The sequence below is a fragment of the Tenrec ecaudatus genome, chromosome 11, assembly GCF_050624435.1.
Source record: "Tenrec ecaudatus isolate mTenEca1 chromosome 11, mTenEca1.hap1, whole genome shotgun sequence".
Lineage (NCBI taxonomy): Eukaryota > Metazoa > Chordata > Mammalia > Afrosoricida > Tenrecidae > Tenrec > Tenrec ecaudatus.
This window is the reverse complement of record NC_134540.1, coordinates 146,723,183-146,745,476: the sequence shown is the minus strand read 5'-3', so window position 1 is coordinate 146,745,476 and position 22,294 is coordinate 146,723,183.

Genomic DNA, 22,294 nt, shown 5'->3' with positions numbered 1-22,294 from the left:
AGCGTGAATTCTTTCTGGTGTGGAGCCAAGGACTGAGGTATCTCTCTCCCAGAAGAGATCTAACAGTTGCACCATCATTTTACACTACCCAGTCTCTGCATTCTTTGACATACTGCCTATTTTTCTATTCCTTTATTAGTGTGTGGGGAACTCGTTTTGGTTAAAATCTCCCGATGGCTACTGAACGCCATCTATGGCAAGCTTATTGGCTTCCTGAATGTCCTTCTTTGGCGAAATGTGTTCATGTCCTCTGCCCATTTCTAAATTCAACTATCCTTTTCCTTGAGATGTTTTGTATACATTTTAGAGGTTGGTCCTTTATTCGATAACCCAACAATTATCAACTTTTTTCCCTCCAGTCTGTGGGTTTTGTTCCTGTTCTTTCGGTAAAATCTTTTAATGCACATAAGTGTCTGATTTTTAAGGAAGCTCCATTTAACCAATTTGTCATCTGCTTTTAGTTGATCTGTATTCATGCTATGTACTGGGGTTGTCCTTTTAATTGACTTTCTAGTTGTTATACATTTAGGTCTTTGATGGTCTATGTGGTGTGAGATATGGATCCTGTTTAATTTTTGAGGAAGACCTCAGAAAATGGATATTCGGTTTTGCCAGCACCACTTATTAGACAATCATTCCTATTTATGTGTTTCAGCCCTTTGGGATGGATCTACTTCTGCTTTCTCAATTTTGTTCCATCAATCTTTATGGTTATGCCGTACCATATACTACGTTGTTTTGACAGCAGTGGCTGCAAAATAGGTTTTGAAATGAGTTGAGTGCTCTTGTTCTTTGGTAGTGCTTTACTTAAGGGTTTCTAGTGGATAGGATAGTTGGTTACCATCTGTAAAGTTCAGATCTAACCCAGCCTTGAAAACCCTAAGGGTCCTTTACTATCCCACTGTGTCATTGAGTCAGAATCAACTGATTGGCATAGTTTTTGTTTTATTGGGTCTAAGTTATCTGGAAGGGATCCCGATGTAATGGGTTTGCACCTTTCAGCCTCCTCAGAAGATGAGGCCTTTAGCTCCTGTGAAGATTCACAACCTTAACAGGGCAGCTCTACTTTGTCCTATAGAATTGCTGTTGAAAATGACTCAGTGACAGCCTGATTTGCTTTGGCTTTGTGGCTTATCGGGAGCCTGTTTTTGTATAAAGTTGTTAAGTTTTACCACCTCTTAAAAAATAATTTTAGAACCTGGATTAAGATTATGTAACTTTTATGAATCCCAATACATTTCATTTTTATGCTTTGCAAATCTCTCAAAAATTTCCGTGTTTCAATAAAGAAATAGAGGAGCTGCTGAGGCTACTTCTACACAACCCAAATCTTACGGGACTAGGTTATGGTTCCATGGAGCACTAGTTAATTGGCACATGTTTAGTGCTCCTGTTTTGTCTTATCGTTCTGTTCATCCTTATAAGTTTGAGAGCTGCCATCCAACATACCACTGTCTCTATTCATTGGGAACAACAGAGAAAGAAGTCAGGATTAGAGGGGGAAGTAGAGTGTGTTGTTAATCACCTCCATGAACAATCATCTACTTTGCTAGAAGACCAGAACTGGATGATGGCACCCAGCTACCATTACTAAACTGATCAAAGAATCCTAATCCTAATCCAAAGGAGAAATGCCTAATGTGAATGCTTCATGGATTTCAGACTTTGAAGCCCAAAACTACTGCCCTGAGATAAAATTTAAAATATTCCCTAAAGTCTTAAGACAAAACAATAGTCTAATGGAAAAGGAGTATCTGCTTTGAACTTGGTGCTCTTCATTTGTATCTCTATGGGGTCGAGGCGACAACAGCCACTCTCAGGGCTACACAGGAAACACGAGCTTTTGTTCACAGGGGAGTGCAACTCTGAAAAGGGAGAGAGGTTCACAATTCAAGGATTATAATCCAAGTCATGGACTCTGTACAGGTAGAAACTGTTTAGGTGATGCATGTCTGGCTATGTAAAGTCCCAAAGGCAACTGAAATAAATAAAACTAAGCTATAAATAAAATGAAAACAGCATTTGATAGAAGTGACTGTGTACTTGTAAATGTTTTTTATTAGTTGGGAGTTATTACATATATCATTCCACAGTTCAATCACATCAAGTAGAATTGTATAGTTGCTACCACAATCAGTTTCTAAACACTTTCTCTTAAAAATATTTTTTGATCATTGGCCCATTAACCACTTCCATCTGAATAATTTTTGATGTTTTCTCCAGAGGATCATTTATTATAACAATTAAAAACCTTTAAATAACATAAAAATCAACATAGTTTTTAGTTTTAAAAACCAGTTTGAAAACAAAATCACCAAATAGACAAAGACAAATGTTATCACTGAATCTTACTTAAAATAGTACATCTAACATTTTTGCATATATTCCTCTAATTCTTTCTGATGAGAATATTTTATGCAATTTTTAAAAACGTTCACTTTTGGAATTTTCTGATTGATACAAATTATTCTGTAACATTGGGGGAAGTATAAACTCATATATTTAAATCCATCTTTTTTTGGTTTTACAATAACCACTGTTAAAATTAGCTTTTTCCTTGAATTTGGTTAGGATAATTAATATCCTAAGTACCTGAGTGTACATACTTAGTCATGGATTCTAAAGTCACAATGGCTTTATTTAAACTTGGCTCCTCTCCTTATGAATTTGGGTCACTGCCCCAATTTGCTCCTCTATACATGGGAATATTAGAGGAGCTATAGTAACTTAGTGATTTAAGTTGTCAGCAAGCTCAAACCAGCTACTGGTCTATCTACAGGAGGAAAAAAGAGGCTTTTGGTTCAAATACAGATTTATAGCCTAAGAAACCCATAAGGTCAATTCTACTGTTCCAAATGTACATTCTAAGTCAGAACTGATTGATGGCATCGGGCATATCATAGTATGTGACAGTCCGAAGAATATCTAGTGCCTGATATGCAGTTGTCGTCAGCTACTGTTATCTTTAAGCAAAGTTAATATAAAGGCTTTCACAAGTCCTATTGGAAAGATGAAAAGCTTATAAATTGCTTATAGTAAAATTATTCAGACAACTCAAATTTTACTATTACAATCATTTGAGAATTTACATAAAGTTGTGTTATTCTATTACCACATGTACTTCCTATTACAGCTATTAAGAATCACAGTATCAGATGTCTGAGAAAGATGCCAAAGAGCCCTGGTGGCAGAGTGAGTTACTTATTGGGCTGTTAAGTAAAAGGCCAGCAGCTCAAAATTACCAGTCCCTCTGAGAAGACTTACTGTCTCAGAAACTCACACTCTGTCTTCTAGAACTGCTATGAGTTAGAACCAATTTGATGGCAGTTGAGTTTGGAGTTGGAAGATGTATGCAGTGGTTAAGCAGTTATTCCTTTGCTATGAGGTCAAAGTTCAGAGTAAGGGAATATAACAGGGTTGACTACAGTTGTTAAAGTGGCATCCACATTTTTACTGTTAGTAGGGATCAGTCAGTCTCCTATCAGCTATGGGCTCAGAAATTAGAATTTACATTGGTCAAAAAGGCCATTTCCATCTCATTCTTTCCACCAGTAAATACTCTTCTAATCTATTCATTAAATGATTCTAGTGCAAGTTTTTCAAATACTTTTTCTTAACAGCTTCTGTCTCCAATCCCTGGAATACATATTGTTTGAATGAATTTTAGAGCACACAAATTTAGATATTTGTTTCCTTTAACATTCAGAACATGGTACTCAGTGAGCAATTGAAAAATTAAGGTTCCTCTCTCCAATCCTTTTAACCGATTCTTCAGCCAAGATAGCCCTTTTCAGCCATGCCTATGGGCCCTTGGTCCCTTCACTCCTTGGGTTTCTTGGCTACTAAGCCTTCCCCAAAACAGCATTTCAAAACTGTCCTCCAGTAAGGACACCCCATTCTATGAGTAAGCTTCCTGGCTTGAAGACGACAAACTATTTTGATCTAAAGGTCAATATACCCACTGTAACTACCTGTTTCCCAAACCCAAACTCACTGCCATCAAGTCATCATCAGTGCTGACTCCTAGCAACACTACAGGACAGGGTAGAATTGCTCCCAGGGGCTTCAAAGACTGAACTCTATTTGGGAGTAGAAAGGCCCCTCTTTCTCCTAAGGTTGAATTGGTGATTTTGAACTGCTTACCTTGTGGTTAGCAGCCCAACAACATAAACCACTGTACCACAAGGGCTCCACCTCCATGAGACAGGAAACACAGTGTGCTGTTTGAGGCCAGTGTCATGGTTCTGAGGCCTGCCTCTGCTGCTACTGTTGCTCTGTCACTATTTCTGTATGTTTCCTGACATCTCCCCCGCCAGAGGGGTCTCCTGGGTCTACGAGGTCCCCAGCACAAGGCTTCAAGTTCAAAAGATGCTCTCTGCTCCTGTCTCTTCTTGGTGGTTGGTAGTCAAGGCCCTTCTTTCTTCATGTTTCTCCTCTTTTTACCTTTTGTAAGATAAAAGGTGACTCAAACAAGAATGATGACTTTAGTAAAGATGGTGTACCCTAACTGTCTCACCTCACATAACAATAAAGGTCAGGTTTGACAATGCACATAATGGAGGACAATTATATCCGATCACAAACTGAAGATAGCTACAAAGTACTACAAATGAATCCCTGCCTAGTTAATTTAATACATAACCCAAACATCACAGGCCCCATGAGGGTGCCCCTAAAAACAAACAAACAAAAAAAACCCAGAATCTCCTCCCTCCCCAAACCTATTAACTAAGTTTTTTTTAACAAAACAATCTTATAACCCACAAAATATTCCCGTTACACTTTATACATTTGTCAAATATGCGATTCCATTCTTGGAAACATTTTCAAACTCATCTGTTTGGATGGTACCTCCCTTCCCTTTTTTTCTTTACCACTGCTACGTCAAATTGCTGTCCTTTCATGTCCCTCTGCATTCACAGAAACAAGAAGTCCAAGGTCAGGTGAGTAGGTCAAGGAAAGCACACTCTTGTTTTTTTTGCCAGAAATGGTTGCACTGAGATGGCTGCATGAGTGAGTGCATCGTTGTGGTTGCAAAACCAGTCCCGTTTTCCACAAATCAGGCTTTTTCATCACACAGTTACACTATCTTTTCAGAACCTCTAAATAGAAAGGTTGATTAACAATCTGACCTAGTAGAAAGAATTCCAAATGCAGTATGAATTGACATTTCCTTTCATTTGGGAAGTTGACAGACTTCCAGAACGAGGTTTGTCAATCATCGACATTTTACTTTTTTTTTTAAAGGACAAAAACACTTGTACAATTGCGTTTTTCCCGTAGTGCTGTCTTTGTAAGCCCTGTTCAACATCACAACCGTTTCTGAAGCATTTTTCCCAGAGCAGAAAACAAAATTTCAGACATATGCTGAAAAACAAGGTTCCAATGGAGCTGCATATATAAATAAAAAAATCAACGTGACCAGAGAGAACCTTCCTGCCCAGGTGCCACCACTGGGTGCACTAACTCAGAGCAAGTTGCTCTATGTCCACCTATTGGGAATAATGCATACTACAAAAAGCTGACATATATGTACATAAATATATACACACATATCCTCATCGAATCACTGTATGTAGTCTCAAAGACTATTGCTAGAAGAGATATTAAGTAATTCACATAACACCCATAGGGAAAAACTCCATATAATATTTAAGTATATTGCTACATACACTACCACTATTTGAATAAAAATCTTCGGAAAGATTCTTACTTGACTCCCAGATTGAGAAAGCATCAAGACAAGAGTAGAATTCATGTAAATTCCAAGAGCGCTTTGAAGTTGAGCAATAGGTAATTATGTACAGCTAATGCTAGGTTTATCAATTTGATAAAAAATAATTTTGACATTCATCATACCTTAAAATAAACCACACACCACTACATTAAATAATACTTTTTCATCTGAATTTCCTATATGAAATACAACTAATAATGCATTCTATTTTGATAGGCATACTAATTCTGAAATTTTGAATGAAGCTGATAATTACTAGGCAAGGCATGTAATGATATGCATATCACAGGACAGGTAGGTAGCCAGATAATAGATTGAGGAGAAGGGAGGAAGAGGAGAAAAAAAGGAGAATTCAAGTAAGAAGAGTAGGAAAGGAGGGAAAGACAAAGGGAAGAGAAATGTAGGGCAGAAAAAGGAAACAGGTAGCAAAATAACTCCAATGCATTGAACAATCTCTAAAACAATCTAAGAAAAATAAAGGGTTGCCACCATTGTTATTTTCTTCTTCTAAAAACCACTCATTTCATCCTGAATGGTCAGTTAGTGATCAAATTTGCTAGACAGTTGCTTAATACTCCACTTCAGTTTACCTTTGCAAACAAAGTCTTTGGGTCAACATGAAAGAATCAAACAGTTTCAAAAGTGGCATGTTTTGAAAGCATTTATTTGCCAATACAAATATGCTTTAAGGTTAACTATTTAATAGAGATTGATTTCCTAAAATTTAACCCAATGATTTAGCGAATTTAAGACAGAAGAGCGTCAGCAGCTCACTTAAAACTATTACAACATGGCTAATGGGTAAAAAAACAATCATTGAGGGGGAGGGGGAGTAAAAGGAGTGGGCTGTCAACCCAGGGACAAGGGAATAGTGCTGGTAAGGAGGGCATAGGATGCTTGGCGTGGCTCAATCAAGGGCAATGTACTTGAGGAATTACCAAAACCCGAATGAAAGCCGAACATGATAGTGTGACAAAAGGAAAGTAAAAGGAAATAGAGGAAAGAACTGGGAGGCAAAGGACATTTATAGAGGTCTAAATACAGGCAGGTACATATGTAAATACATTTATATACTTTAGGGGAATAGATCTATGTACATATATTTACAAAGGATTACAGCAACAAATGGACGTTGGCCCTCCACTCAAGGTCTCCCTCAATGCAATAACACTTTGTTCTAATAACCCAGCACTCTGTGATGTTCACCTTTCCTGACACAGTAACTGAAGACAAAATGGTGAAGACAAAGCTATTGGTGCCCAGCTATCAAAAGATATAGGGTACTGGGTCTTAAGTCTTGAAGATAAACAAGCAGCCATCTATCTGAGAAGCAACAAAGCCCACATCAAAGCAGCACACCAGGCCTGTGTGACAATGGTGTCCTTATGGTCCCCAACCCTCCCAGGGAGTGGACAGCAGAAAGAGTGGGGGAAGGGAGACAGCGTTTGGCATTGAGACATGGAAAAAAAGAACTATTTTATAAATTATCAAGGCAACATGGGTGGAGGGTGTAAAGATGAGTTGTTGATACCAAGGGCTCAAGAAGAAAATGTTCTGAAAAGATGACATTCTATGACCAATTGTGTTTGATACAATGAATATATGTAAGGTGTTAAGAGCTGTAAGAGCCCCCAATAAAATAGATCCGGGGGAGGGACACGTGGGGACTCAAATCTTTTTTCTTCAGCATCTGAGTAACAAGTGCTATAAGTTTAGCTAATTAACACTGCATTCAAAAAAGTGGGCAAAGTCATGCTTTAATGGTTTTATATAACTTAATTTTTTAATTGCTATAATATAATCTCACTAAGATATGGAACTGATATTTAAAACCAAATGGACTTTTTTCTATAAACCACATTTGTTACCCTCATTCTCAAAACAGTTGTTCTCCACAGAGACTACATATTTTTATGGGAGTAGAAAGTCTCATCTTTCTGATGAGTGACTGGTGCAAAAGAACAGCTGACTTAATTACATAACCACTAGGGGTTTCTTTTACAAACTACATTAAATTTCACTGAAGCTACCAGATCCTAAGTACTCCCCACTCAGCGATCCTTGGTCACCTTTATACATCACCCATAAATGTATTTCATTCATCTTAGTGATAACCCACTATACTCTTGTACCACACATACTTTTCCCTCACCTTTACATCAAAGTAAGCAAGTGAGGGCAAATTGTGACATCCGGGCTGAGATTCATGATTTTGACTGCTGCACACCATACGATCTATGATGCTACCAGTACTCCTGTAAATGTTGGACCAGACTATCAAAAAGTGTCAAGACCTACCTTCGAGCACTGTTAATCCATCAGCTGCATACAATGACTAAAAATAATCAATTTCAAAGTTATGAATTTAAGTTAAACCACAAAATTATGTGAACTTAGAATATTCCTGTATTTCTTCCCTTTTGATTGTGGGCGATTTTCTTAAGCTCCTTCTCTAGTGGTTTCAAAGTTTTTATCTGCTGGTGGTTACTAGGAAATGTTAAATCACAAATGAGTTCTAATAAAACCTGCCTTGCTGTTTTTAAGGATTTAGACTCTGATAGTATGTCTATACAATCTATACCCCCCCCAATTATCTGGTTACATTTTGTATAGCCCCAGGAGCCCTGGTGGCATAGTGGCTAAGAGTTGGGCAGTTAACTGCAAGGTCAGCAGTTTGAAGTCACCAGCCTGTATTTGGGAGAAGAATGGGGCTTCCTAGGAGTCAAGACTGGGAAACCCCAGAGGAACAGTTCTACCCTGCCCTATAGGGATGCTATTAGTCAGAATTGTATTTTTGCGAGCAAGTTTTTGTCCTTATTTACTGAGTATATGTAGTTTTTTCATGTGGGAGACCTAGATTTGACCTAATGGGACTCAAGTACAGCTAGCACCTTTATAAATGGAGACTTGGCTATTTTTACAATAGCCTTCAAAATTCAAAAAGCCAAACCCAGTGCTATCAAGTTGATTCTGATTCATAGCAACCGCAGAGGACAGGATTGGACTGTCCCGTGGAGTTCGGCCAACTTTTTACAGGAGTAGAAAGCTCATTTCTATTGCAGTGGCTGGTGATTTGTACTTCTGACCGTTCAGTGAGCTGCCCAACGAGCACCCATTACGCAACCTGGGCTCCATCCAAACTAAGGTAAATAAAAAGGAAAAGGCAGTTATCTCCCGAAAATCAAGCAGTGAAACCCTATGGAACATTACCAGACCAATCGCTAATCATGGCACAAGACTACACAGCTTTTGGGACAGTACTTTATTCCAATGTGCCCAGCAAGGTTGCCAGTCCAGGCTGGTTGGAATGCAACTAACAGCAAACTATATGTACAGGATGTTTTACTGTTTCTGCCAACCATTCGTTGATTTCTCATTGTTTCCCCATTCAGTCCTGATGCAATCTTTTTAACAGACTTGTGAGAATACTTCCAGTTCTTAACAGAGAAAATAACTTGATTTTCAGGCATATAAATGACAATGTCAATGGGCAACATGTGAATCATTTCAAGTCCCTATGGAACATGGCATTTAAAAGTATGGTTAAGATGCCATCAGATGGCTCCAATGTGAGAGAACTGCCCTGTAGTTTTCTACATCGTAATCTTTCTGGAAGATCACCAGGTGTTTCTTTCATGGAAATAGGTGGATTCAGATTGCCAGCCTTTCATTACTTGGCAGCTCAGCACTTGCCTATGCAGACAGGGCAGGTGACACACTTAATGGATTCATCGTTTTGGTTATCCTAGTAAGAAAGCTTTCTCAGAAGCAGGTAATTCCAAGGTACTCAAGAGTAACATGTTCTGAGAGGACTGCCTACCCAAATTATTAGTGACAGTAGAGGCCATGCCACAGACATGAGGCATGTAGACCATTACAGAGCAGAGCAGTGCTGAGACAGGCGGAGCAGCAGGCAGACTACATGAAGGACCATGTGGTTGAGTCTTGGCTGCTGGCTGAGGTGGTGCTGATATAATCCAAGGACTGTATCCCTGATCTTTATTTATGCTAACTCCACTACTGTCGCCACTGCAACCAATTATCAAAGGGCATCAGATCTGCCGCCCACCCCCAATTTCCTTGGACACCCTGAGTTTTTAAATAAAAATAACTAGCAACAAGAGCATGAGGTAATCAAGGACATGACATTGAAACCAATGCCTAAGTGGAGGGGTCATCCACCCCAACTACTGGTTGGGCATACACTCAAACTCCCATCTTACTCCACACTCATCTCAGTCACACCATCACCGAGATATCAGAGTTGCATTCCTTGACCCTTACATTGTCCTGTACCTACATTAAAATACCCAACACTGACACTGGTATCATGTGCTTCCGGTTTAAGTAGACTTTGACACCAGACTGAGTAAAATCTATTCATGAACTAGTAAGAGTTAGCCTGAGATCTAAATTTTTCTAAGGAGGTTAAAATGAAAACCTCATTTTAACGGTTAAAGGAATGGAGGTCTGGTAGATGTGAACTGAAATAGCGTTGACAGCCATGTCACAGATGTTTAGTTTCTTAGGCTTTAATTTTCAGGAGAGTGAAATGCTTAACTTGCCTGAGGCAGCATGTGGGAGGCTGTAACTTAAACCCAAGTCTCTTTAAACATTACACTATTGAAGCTATGTACTTTCAACTCGTCAAGTACCACAGGTGAGCTACTGGTGTTATCAGTCATTCCCGACCCTCAGCACAACAGAACTCTGCCAGCCAGCTCTGAGCCATCCTCACAACTGTTCCTACGCTTGAGCCCATTGCTGAAACCAGGCGTCCTCTTGTTCGATGCCTCTACCAAACACGACACCCTCAAGGCCTGGTCTCTCATGTCACATCCAAGACTCATTGGACAAGTCTTGTCACCCTGACCATACTTTTCAGACAGACTTAGTTTTCTTTTCATTGGTTCACGGGGTATTTTCAACTTTCTTCTCCCCAGCACAATTCAAATGCACCAATTCTTCTTTCTACTATATTCAACATCCCAACTTTCATATGCATGAATCAAGTGAAAATAACCACGGTGAATGCTTACCTGGGCAGTTAAAAAACGGGAACAAGCACATTCCGGAGTCAGGATTGACTTGATGGCAATGGATTTGGTTTTTGATAAATTAGACGAACTACAGAGGTTAGAGAAGCATTTTAAAAAAATGAAGACACCTTTCTCCATCTCCCTTTCATCATCACATTATAAAAAAGTGTGCAACGTTTACTATAATGTCTTGTTGCAGGGTACACAATTTTTAAACTTACACTCCTGGCAATTTCTGCTGGAAAATGAAGCCAAGCTAGAAAACAGTACTTTGGGCCCTCATTGATATTTTAAGTATAAATCCGGAACTCCCGCTATATCTCCATTAAACATTCCTGAGGACAATAGTAAAAAGTTTAGTTTAATTTTCGGCCAGAAAAAATTACATCGAGAACTGAAGTTCCACAAAATGCAACTCAATTTCTACCATTCTTAGTAATTGAGTTTGGAAAGCATTCTCATTCACCCAGACATGTTACATAAACAAGCCGCCATCTAGTTTAGAAGCAACAAAGCCCACATGGAAGCATACCAGCATGTGCGATCATGAGGTGTCGAAGGGATCAGGTTATCATCAGAAAAGTCACATCATTGTGAATGAGCCGGGAAGTGCGGAGTACAGACCCAAAGACCATTTGCAGGCCACTGGACATCCCCTTACAGAAGTCTCAGGGGGGAGACGAGCCAGTCAGGATGCGAGGTAGCAATGATGAAAACACAACTTTCCTCTAGTTCCTAAATGCTTCGCGCCCACCCTACCATTATCATGATCCCAATTCTACCTTGCAAATCTGGCTAGACCAAAGGATGGACACTGGTACAGATAGGAACTGGAAACACAGGGAATCCAAAGTGGATGATTCCTTCGGGACCAGTGGTGTGAATGGTGATAGTGGGAATGCATAGGGAGGGTGAGTTGGAAAGGGGGGACCGATCACAAGGATCTACATATAACCTCCTCCCTGGGGGACAGACAATAGAAAAGTGGGTGAGATGTTGGTAATTTATAAATTATCAAGGGTTCACAAGAGAGGGGGGAATAGGGAGGAAGGGGGAAAATGAGGAGCCAGTGCCAGGGGGCTTAGGTGGAGAGCAAATGTTTTGAGAATGAGGACAATAAATGTACAAATGTGCTTTACACAATTGCTGTACATGGATTGTGATAAGAGTTGTAGGAGCTCCTAATAAAACGATTAAAAAAATTTCACACAAAAAACCCAACAGAGTGCAATTTTACTTCCAGCCACCCACCAACCCATTTCTATACCCATGAATTAGAAACGATGCTTCTCTTACTTAGATTCTTGAGAAAAAGGATTTCACATTGCATATTACAATGGTCAAATCAGCCATAACAGTTAAAACAAACTCACTGCCATCAATTTGAAACTAACAGTATGAGAACTGCCCCAGTGGGTTCTCTGAGGTTATAAGTCTATGGGATTTATCAAGGGAAAATGAAGGCTTTGAGCCGCCAACCTTGCGATAAATAGACTTAAATTTGTAACCCAATCATCTTGCAATAATTATTTCATTTTCTTTTGGTTCACACATATTTGTAGACAACTTGCATTTAATTTCCACTGAAAACCTCATGTCCCCAGTTTCATTCACTAGCGTGGGTTCTTATAGTCAACTTTACCACCTGTATCCCAAGTGCTTAACACATTGAGTATTCATTAGGAACCACATTTAAACACCTGTTCTCTAAACATGGCAAATGATTCAGCACCACCTATGATGAACGGAAAGATTGAGATCCTGTACTTCAAATTATATCTAGGTGGTGTGCTAATCTTCTATTTGGGAAAAAAAATGACCAAGAAAATACAGCTCCTAAGACAATGGTGAAGCAGACTGGGAAGAGGATGATTCATTCTAATGTTATTTACGTGACATGCCAAATATGATTCTGGCAAGATCATTGTGGCGGAAATCTCACCTGGTCAATATTTAGACACAGTCTAAATTTTTGGAAGATCACCGCCTCCAGGATAGGGAGGGAGAAAATGGAGTACTTAAGACTGTAAGACTATAAAGGTTGATTCCCAGAGGAACTGGAGACTCAAGCCAGTAATTTTTATCAGAAATGGGAGAAAATAAGGCTTCATTTCGAAGGAAAGAAAACCAGAAACGTCCACTCTAAAACGCCATCCTTCCAGTTCCTTTAAGTCAGCGACTCATAGAACAGGTATCACGGTTCAGCTGAACCCCCCCTAGGGTTTTAAAATTAAGTGGCTCGACTTTTCCCATCAGGCCATTCCTTCCAAGCTACCTCTGAAAAGCTCAAACCTAACAGTTGGGGGGGTTAGCAGCCAAGCAACAGTCTGCACAATTCCTGGTATTCTATAGAGTATCTGACATGTTTATAAACCAGTACATGTAGTTAAATGCTATTTTCTCTTCTGGCATTGTACACGTAACTGAATTTTACAGTAGCCTTTGAAGTAATCACGCAGTAAAAATGTACATGGCAACTGGAGGTCTAATTGGCAGTTATCTGTGACAATGCACTTTTTTATTTGGATTTTGCTTAGTACCAACATTTTTACTTACACACCATGCTAATATTTGGCTCATTTATTAAAGATTAAACCTGCAGGTCTCAACCTTCCTAATGCCACGACCTTTACAGTTCATGTTGAGGTGAACATGCCCCACCATAAAATTATTTTTGTTGCTACTTAACTGAAATTTTGCTGTTATCAATCAGGAAACCACCCTTATGAAAGGGTCATTTGAATCCCCCAAGGGGGTTGAGACCCACAGTTGAAAACCGCTGGTATAGACAGTCCTGGGGTTATGCCCAACTTGTGTACAAGTCTTTAGCTTGAAGTCAACCCAAAGTCTAATACATTAAAAATTCAAGGTGTATACCATGGTTTGCTTATGTAATGGTGTGGCTACTTTGCGACCCACATAAAAATATTGCATTATCTGTAACATACTGGCATGAAGGAACCAGTGGCTTTGAAGGGCTGACCTCAATCCCAACTATGTGGACAGCACTGAAGCTACAGCTCAGGGAGAGGGACATGTCTAATGCGAGCACACAGGAGCAAATGAAGGGAAAGAGAAAGGAGCACATCCTGCCCCACCAAGCCGTGAAGGAGCTATTCCCTGTTCAGAGCACCCAGAGCAGCGGACCATATTGATGCACCCACTATGAGACATGACATCCATCATTGACCCATAAGCCCTACAGGAGACAACAGACAGTGTGGGATTGGCATCCTGACCTTATTCACATCGAGGCAAAACACTAAGGGCGTGCAACAGAACAGCAAGGGGAGCAGAGCAAGAAAAGGAGTACAAAAAATAGGCTTTGGGGCCAGGGGAAGGCACCCCATCAGACTCGACTGGAAAACACTCCTAAAACAAAAGGACTCTGAACTATTTATTTTTGATCATTGGTTTGTTTTCTTTTGCTTTGTTTTGCTGCCTTGTTTTGTGCATATTAATCCCTATCTAGATAAGAGGCAGGATAAACAAGCTGGAGAAGAAAACAATGGGACCAAAGGTGGGGGAGGGGAACAGGAGAGGGGGACATGGGGGCAAGTGGTGTTAAACCCAGGGAAAAGGAACACTTGATCCAAAATCGGTGGTGAGGGTGTAGGTACCTGAGGGCTTGATAAAAGGCAATGTAACAGAGGAATTACTGAGACCCAAATGAAGGCTGAGCATGATGTGACAAGAGGAAAATAAAAGAACTAGGAGGCAAAGGTCATCTAGAGGTCTAAATACAGGCACGTACACATGTAAATATATTTATATATTATATACTTATAATGTAAACAAATGTACTTGACACAACTGTACGTAGAACTATGTACATTTATTTATAGATTTGGTATTAAGGTAGCAAATAGACATTGGGCTGCACTCAAGTACTCCCTCAATCACACTTTGCTCTATTAACCTGGCATTCCATGAATCTCACCTTCTTCCCGATGGGATCGTTGAAGACAATGCAAGTGCATAAGCAAATGTGGTGAAAAAACCTGATGGTGCCAGGCTATCAAAAGATAGCCTTCCTTAACGGGGTCTCAATGGCTTAAAGGTAAACAAGTGGCCATCTAGCGTAGAAGCAGCAGAGCCCACATGGAAGCAGTACACCAGCCTGTGTGATCACGAGGTGTCGATGGGATCAGGTATCGATCATCAAAGAAAAAATCATTGTGAATGAGGAGGGCCGTGCAGAGTGGGGGATCCAAAGCCCACCCATAAGCAACTGGACATCTATCCCCTTACAAAAGGGTCTAGGGCAGATGAGCCAGTCAGGGAGCAGTGTAACAATGATGAAACATCTACCTTACAAATCCAGTTAGAAAAGAGGATGTCTACTGGAACAGATAGGAACTGGAAACAGGGAATCCAGGAGAAATGAACCCTTCAAGACCAGTGGTGAGAATGGCGTTACTGCAAGGCTAGAGGGAAGGTGGAGTAGAAAGGGGGAACCAATTACAAGGACCTACATATAACCCTCTCCCCTGGGGGACAAACAGAAAAGTGGGTGAAGGGAGACAGACAGTGTAAGACATGACAAAACAATAATTTATAGATTATCAAGGGTTCATGAGGGAGGGGTTGTGGGGAGGGAGGGGGAAAAATGAGCTGGTAGCAAGGGCTCGAGTGGAAAGAAAATGTTTTGAAAATGAAGGCCAACAAATGTACTTGACACAACTGTTTAAAATATTCAACTAAAAATTGCATTATCGAAGATGCTTTAATTATTTAAACATACTAACACCTGAATAAAGTCAGACACAAAACACAAGGCCTTACAGGACAGAGCAGAACTGCTCTTTTGGGTTTCCAGTGTGTAATCTTTATAGGAGCAGAAAGCCTCATCTTTCTTCTGAGGAATGGCTGCTTTACAATGAGTTGGAATTCAAGCAGGTCAAATTATTAAATAAAAATCCATTTTTAAAAAAAAATTAAGAATGAAATAATTCCATAATCTGGAGTTCAACGTAGTACTTATATTTTTACTTTAGGAAATGTCTCAACCTTTAGTTGCTCTCAATACATTAGCCATTAAAATAGCATTCAATCTTGGCATCAAAATTTACTGAAAAAAGGAAAATTTCATACTTTGTATCCATTTGAAACTCTAGTAAGGTTTAAATAAGCTTATTAGCATGTGTGTAGTCTTCCAACAAAATTGAGATGTCTTAGACTACGCTTGAGGAATAAGATCCCAATTGGCTGAATAACTTTAAGTACCTGTGTCTCATAAAACATCTTCTGCTATTCTTGTAAGTTTTAAGGACAAGGTGGGTGGTTTAAATAACCAGGTAGTCCTTTAAAGTATGAGGCTTTGGCATCCCTCAAAGATTTAATCTCAGAACTCCTTTGCAAAAGTGTTGGGTCAGACTGGATTTAATGTCAGTGTGAGATATTTTATAGTTTACATAATTATAATTTATATTAATTATTTGGAGTCCCTTTATAAAACTAAAAGTTCTCTATCAAAATGTAAGCAGGATTTGTCACAAGACTTAAACAAATACTGGTGGGTTGAGGTATTAAAAACAAAATAACAGGTAAACCAATTACTTTGGGTGGTTTGTTATTAACAAAAAACACCAGAAAACGGCTACAATAACCTTCCAATTTTTATTTAAACCATACTAATTCTCGACAAACAGCTTTACTTTATAAACATGGTATGAAATATTAAATGCATGAAAACAAATAGAACAGCAGAACCCCAGTTTCAAGTCCTTAATTAGGCACCTATAAATATACCTGTTAAAATTATTGGGAAAAATAAACAAAACCTTTCTGATGAGCTTAGAAATTCATAAGCTGTACCACATATTTTTTCTCTAACTCAGTAATAGTGCACACCTTGAGGTAAAGCTTCCCCTCCAAAAATTACACTGAATATTTCAATAAGCTAGAAATAGAAATAAACTCAATTACCCCAAACAAGAAAAATCTAAAAACAAACAAAAAATAACCAATCTCAAGTAGGCAACACTGTTCTCCTTTCCAGCCTGATATTGGCAATATATACTGAGCGTTCCTTACCTTAGCAGGTGAGCCGCTTAGTGTTCTAAGGCTAGACCAACCTACAGGGCTGTCAAACAGTAACGTCAGTACTTCAGGGGATACACTAATAAATGTCAATGCCCAAAAGACTTATTCTCCAGGCACAGCAGCAGCTTTCAAGTGGTCAAGCAATACACGAAACCGAAACCTGGTGCAAATTGCCTGCAAAAAGATGCTAAAGGTCTCAGTAAAAAATCTCCAACACTCTGAAAGCAAGTGCTTTTCCTCCTAATGATATGCTACAAATAGAAAACTTGCCCGTGTAACATGCGAATTATTCACAGTTCCATTCCCTAACCCACCTTTAATGGGTAAGACTACATGACACTCCTACAGCAGGACCTTGCCCGCTTCAAGGTTGAAACACTGAAAAGTTCAGAATTGTTATTTCCCAGGTAAATTATAGGAGGCAGTTTAGCTATCTCTATCAACTCACTCCTTTTTCTTTTACTTGTATCTCAAAATATCCAACAATGTATTTATATAGACACCTGAGCAAATAAATATTAACAGAGGCAAGATCAAAACCAATTTCAACAGAATGGTTTGCATCACATCCAGCTAGCAAAATATAACATGTATTAACTTATTAGTTTTATTGTTACCTGTAACCCAAATGGTACAGAAAAGAAGTGTTAAAGAGGGCTGTGACCTTTCAGGAGCAGAATCCAGATTATACGCTTAATTGCATCTCCAGAAAGGTTGAGCCAACAACCATTTGGTTAGGTTTGCACCCCCAGTCCTGTTTAACAAATGAATGCAGTAATCACTGAAGGGATTTAGCCTCTAGGGAAAATGTAAACTAATTATCAGTTTTAATAATGGTAAAGTTTCTCCCCAAGAACTTTTACTGAAAATTAAATGGCTTAGTACTTGCAAGCATCACTAATGCAGATTACTGGAAGCCAGGCTAACCTTATGGAACCGTTAAGAATTTATTTTGAAGGAAGGTTTGTACTAATGTCTGAATGAGAATTCTAGGTTATCTCTCATTGAAAAGGTTCAAAACTGAGTTGTACACAACTAGATTTGTACTTGAAATTGCTACAGCACTTTTATTATTGTCCCATTCTCAAAAATGTACCTTTTGATCAACTCCAGAACTGGGAAACTTACCCTTTTTTCAGGCTCCCAAGATTAATTTCCTATGTATCTTAAAGAACAGACACATCAGAGGTGAAACATTTCAAGTCAGACTATATTCAGTGGAATTTAACAAGATGCTTTCCAAATTTACCAGGTGATATAATTATCATGCAGGGTCCAATTTTATCAGCTCCCCTTTAAACCTAAATTAACAGATTTCCCCACACATACAGAGCACAGGCTAGTGATCAAACACATGGAAGTTAGTTGGAAAAAACTGCGACTTTGTTTTACTTCAGCGACAAATCATATAGTAGCGTGAAATCAACCATCATGTGATCAAAGCCTACAATTGGGAAGAGGGTGAGGAACACAAAACACAAATGTGAACTACAAACTTACAAGAAATCGAATTTCAAATTCTTATCCCAATAATATACTTAGGCTATTAAGAAAATGTATACACACTTGTTATGGCACTTATTTAACTGTTTGAAATATCAGATTCTTAGACACCTGAGTCAGTTAAAACTAATACATAACAATACAAAGAAAATGAAAAGTTCTGACAGCAACAGTTGAGATCTCAAGGTATTGATAAAATCTTAATTGCTGGGGAAGAAACTCCCCTCTGCATTGCACGCCACACTAAACAGAAAAATGTCACACTAATTTAAACCGAACAATTTTTAATACTTGAATGCACCATAACTATCAGTACGTTTATTATTTTAAAGCAGAATTACTGAAGACCCACAATATGGCACCCTGTGTTTATGCACTTAAATTCAAACAACTTGGAATTTGTAACTTCTAGAATTAAGCATTCTGAAACAGCCCTAGGTTCCAAGTTAAAAAGGCAGAGAAATCCTAAATTTGGATCTATCAGCATATTTTAAAATCATTTCTTTATGTCTACATTACAATCATAATGAAATGTAAGCCAAAAAACATCTGTATTTGTCAAATCTGACACGCAATTTCAGAAGTGGAATTTGTTAGTACAAATATAAAATACTATGTGTATTACAGACAAAATTTACAAAGTTAAAAAAAACATTTTGCATCTCTGGAGTATTTAAAAGAAGTCTGTATTCTTCAGCATACTTAATTTTCAGAATCTTCTGGTCACAATCCCCACCAAACTCAACAGGCCGGGACAAGTGCAATACCATACAGAAACACAGCATTGCAACCGATCCCAACCTGTGTAGAAAGGGGTTTGATTTTCCCTGAATTTTCTACAGAATTTTCACTACCACAGTCAGTTTTGCATGGATTTGCACAGCAGAACATCACACAGCTGGATGCAAACCTGCAAAACTAACCATAGAACAGTGCTCAGTAACAGGGCAGTTTGACTGGGCGACAAGCCGAAGCTGGAGTTCTACAGCTGGCAGTACTGCAAGTGCTCAGAGTGCAGTAGACAACTAAACACTACCTGCACTATAAGCACTTTAGTGCTGCACAAGCTGTCACATCAGACACACCAAGCAGATTCTACATCGACACAATAAAAGTAGACAGAATTAGTAAAAGCCACTTGAAGGAAATAGCAGGCCACCATCAGTTTTGCATAGATTTGCACAACTACATTCTTCTTGTAGTGCAACTATGCAAAACTAACAGAAGACTGCAAACAAAAATGATTAAAACACCTATATTCTTGCTCGGTTTGAATTATTGGATGAAGACATAACTTCTTATGCCAGAAGGAGCACTTAGGGCAGTAGATGCTAATCTACTTCACTATCTGCACTAGATGCACCTTAGAACAAAAAGCACTCGACACCAGCAGGCCCTGCACTCTTTAAAAGCCCACCTTGGCTTCCGAGGCAGCTGTCACCATAATGCTACAAGTGCCTTCACTGCAGTAGATGCACAAATCACTACCTGCACTGTAAGCACTTTGACATTATTCTGACTGGTCACAGTCTTCAGCTTTACAAGGTGATGTTCTCCTTAGTCCTGCTGAATGTGAAATAAATAATTAGATTAACACCTTAAACTCCTATAACTATGAAACAAAAGTTATGCAATGTAATCCTGAACCAAAGAGAAAATTAGAACACTATTCACTGAAAATGAATCTTCTTCCTCAAACCTGGCCTTTCCCAAATGAATACTTAAAACCATGTGTTAGTCCGTAACTCATTGGTACCCTTTAGGGGATCTCCGCGTGTATGTGGCAAAACACTTTCCTTCTTTAGGGTTCTAATCAGCGAATACTTGATAAAATAATAAAATTACTATTCCTACTGCTCTGCAAGTTTGTTGGCTGTAATAACATCTACTTTAAATCTTTATAAAATTTATCACAAGATCAACCAACTTAAAAAGGAGTTTTAAAATGTTATTTTGTTAACTGTGCATTAATCAGGCTCAAGAATATGTGCATTGTACCTCATACCATAAAAATTAATCTTTAGTGAATGCGTTAATTGGGCAAAGTAGGAAATGCCCACTCAAGCTATAAAAAAAGCCAGCCCAATTTTATTTATTAAAATCAGTCAAGAAGTTTGTTAAGCTCAGAAAGAAAATTAGAACAGACTCACCAAACCAAGAGCTGCATCATCAAGCAAAAGTATCCTCAGTATCCAAAGTTTTCCATGAAGTTAGGTCCACGTGTTTCGCTGGGGGGAGGGGAGACAGCAGGAGAGGGAAAAAAGGTAAGCATGTTTGCCTTAAAATTACTATTAAGCTCAAAATCCGTATTTACGTTATTTCCGAATCACCTCTAATTATCAAATAAGGCCACCCTTTTGCAAGACTAAGGCTAACACAACTGAGCCAATAGTGGCGGGGTTTAAAAGACAATGTATGGGGCGACCGAGGAAGAAATTTGAAAAATCTGCTAAGTATTACATCCACGTTTTAAACTTCCAACCTGATTATTAAACTCCAGAGATACGTCAGGATGCCCAACAGTAACTAGGAACTCTACTGGTACAGCGCCAACCGAGGGAAAAAGTAGCCGAGGGACTATTCTTCGCCACCCCTCCCCCATCAAGACCTCGTGGCTGTTGGCCGGATAAAGAGTTATTTCCCTAAAGTGCGGCGGTCCTCAAGGTACGCTGTGCATTTTCCTTTGGGTGGCGTTATAATAACAAGGCGAATTCTCTCTTCCCCCCTGTGCTCGGGTTTAGAAATTAAAACAAAACGGGGCAAAAACATCCGAGACGGAAAAGTGGCCGCCACCTCATGGAGCCCGAGCCGGCAGCACATGTCGCACAAGGGGGCGCGCGGCCCTGCGGTTCCCCACGTGGCCGCCAGGGGGAGGCGGGTCGGAGTCGCCCCCGCCCAACGCGGCAACCCCCCCACCTTGTTTCTAGTAAGGAGACCGGCGGCGCCGAGGCCCGAGTGCGACGGGGACGCGGGGCGCGTCCGCCCCTCCTTTGTGTCCCCCGCCCCCCCTCCGCGAGCCCGGCCCAGAGGGGCGGGGGCTCCGCGGCCGCCAGAGCCCGTCGCACGCGGCCCAAGGCCTAAGCCGCGAACAATCGGCGGCGGCGCGCAGTCGCCGCCATGTCCCCCCGCCCTCACCCCCGCGCAGCCCGCCCCGAAGGAACATGGCGGCGCGGCCGACGCTCCCGCGGAACGGGGCCGGCCCTCCCGCGCCGCGCTCCCCGTGCGCCGGCGGGCCAGGGCGGCTCCACGCCGCCCCCCAGCCAGGCCCTGAGCCGCCCCCCCCCCGCACTCCCTGCCGGCGAAGTTGCGAGCCCCGCCCCGGGGGCTCCTCGCGCCGGTTAACAAAGCCCACGCGGAGCGCGAGAGGCGCCCAGGCCGCGCCGCCCCGAGCTCCGGCGCCCCCCCTCCGCCCAGCGTCGCGCTCACAAAGTTTGGGGGCCCGCGGGCGCCGGGGCGCGCGGGTCCCTCGTGGGCGCGCCCCCTCCGGGCCCGCGGCCTGCCCCATGTGCCGCGGCCGCTTTGTTCTGGGGGCGCTTCAACTCTGGCCCCTGGGAGAAACTTTCCCTTCCCGGGGTTCCCGCGCCCCACGTGCGCCCCGCGCCCGGAGGGGGTGCGGGCCTCCCGCGCCCCGGCCTCAGGGGGCCATTGTGTGCGCCGGGCACCCCATCAGCCCGCCAGGGCCGGCCCGGCAGCGACCGCTCGGGTCCCGGGCGCGGCCGCCGCTCCCTGCCCCTCCTCCGGCGCTGCCCCTCCGCCAGCCCGCGTGCAAGCGGGTCCCGGCCGCCCCCCGCTCGGCTCCCAACCGCCGACCGGCCCCCCGCCCCAGCCCGCGGCCACGCCGCCCCGGCCGCGCGCCACTCCGTCCTCCGGACCCCGGCCGCACACAACAGGTTTCACCCCGCCGGCGGCGGGGAGGGCTCACTCACCGGGGGAAGTCGACGCCTCCATCTTCGCTTCGCCCGCCACGAGC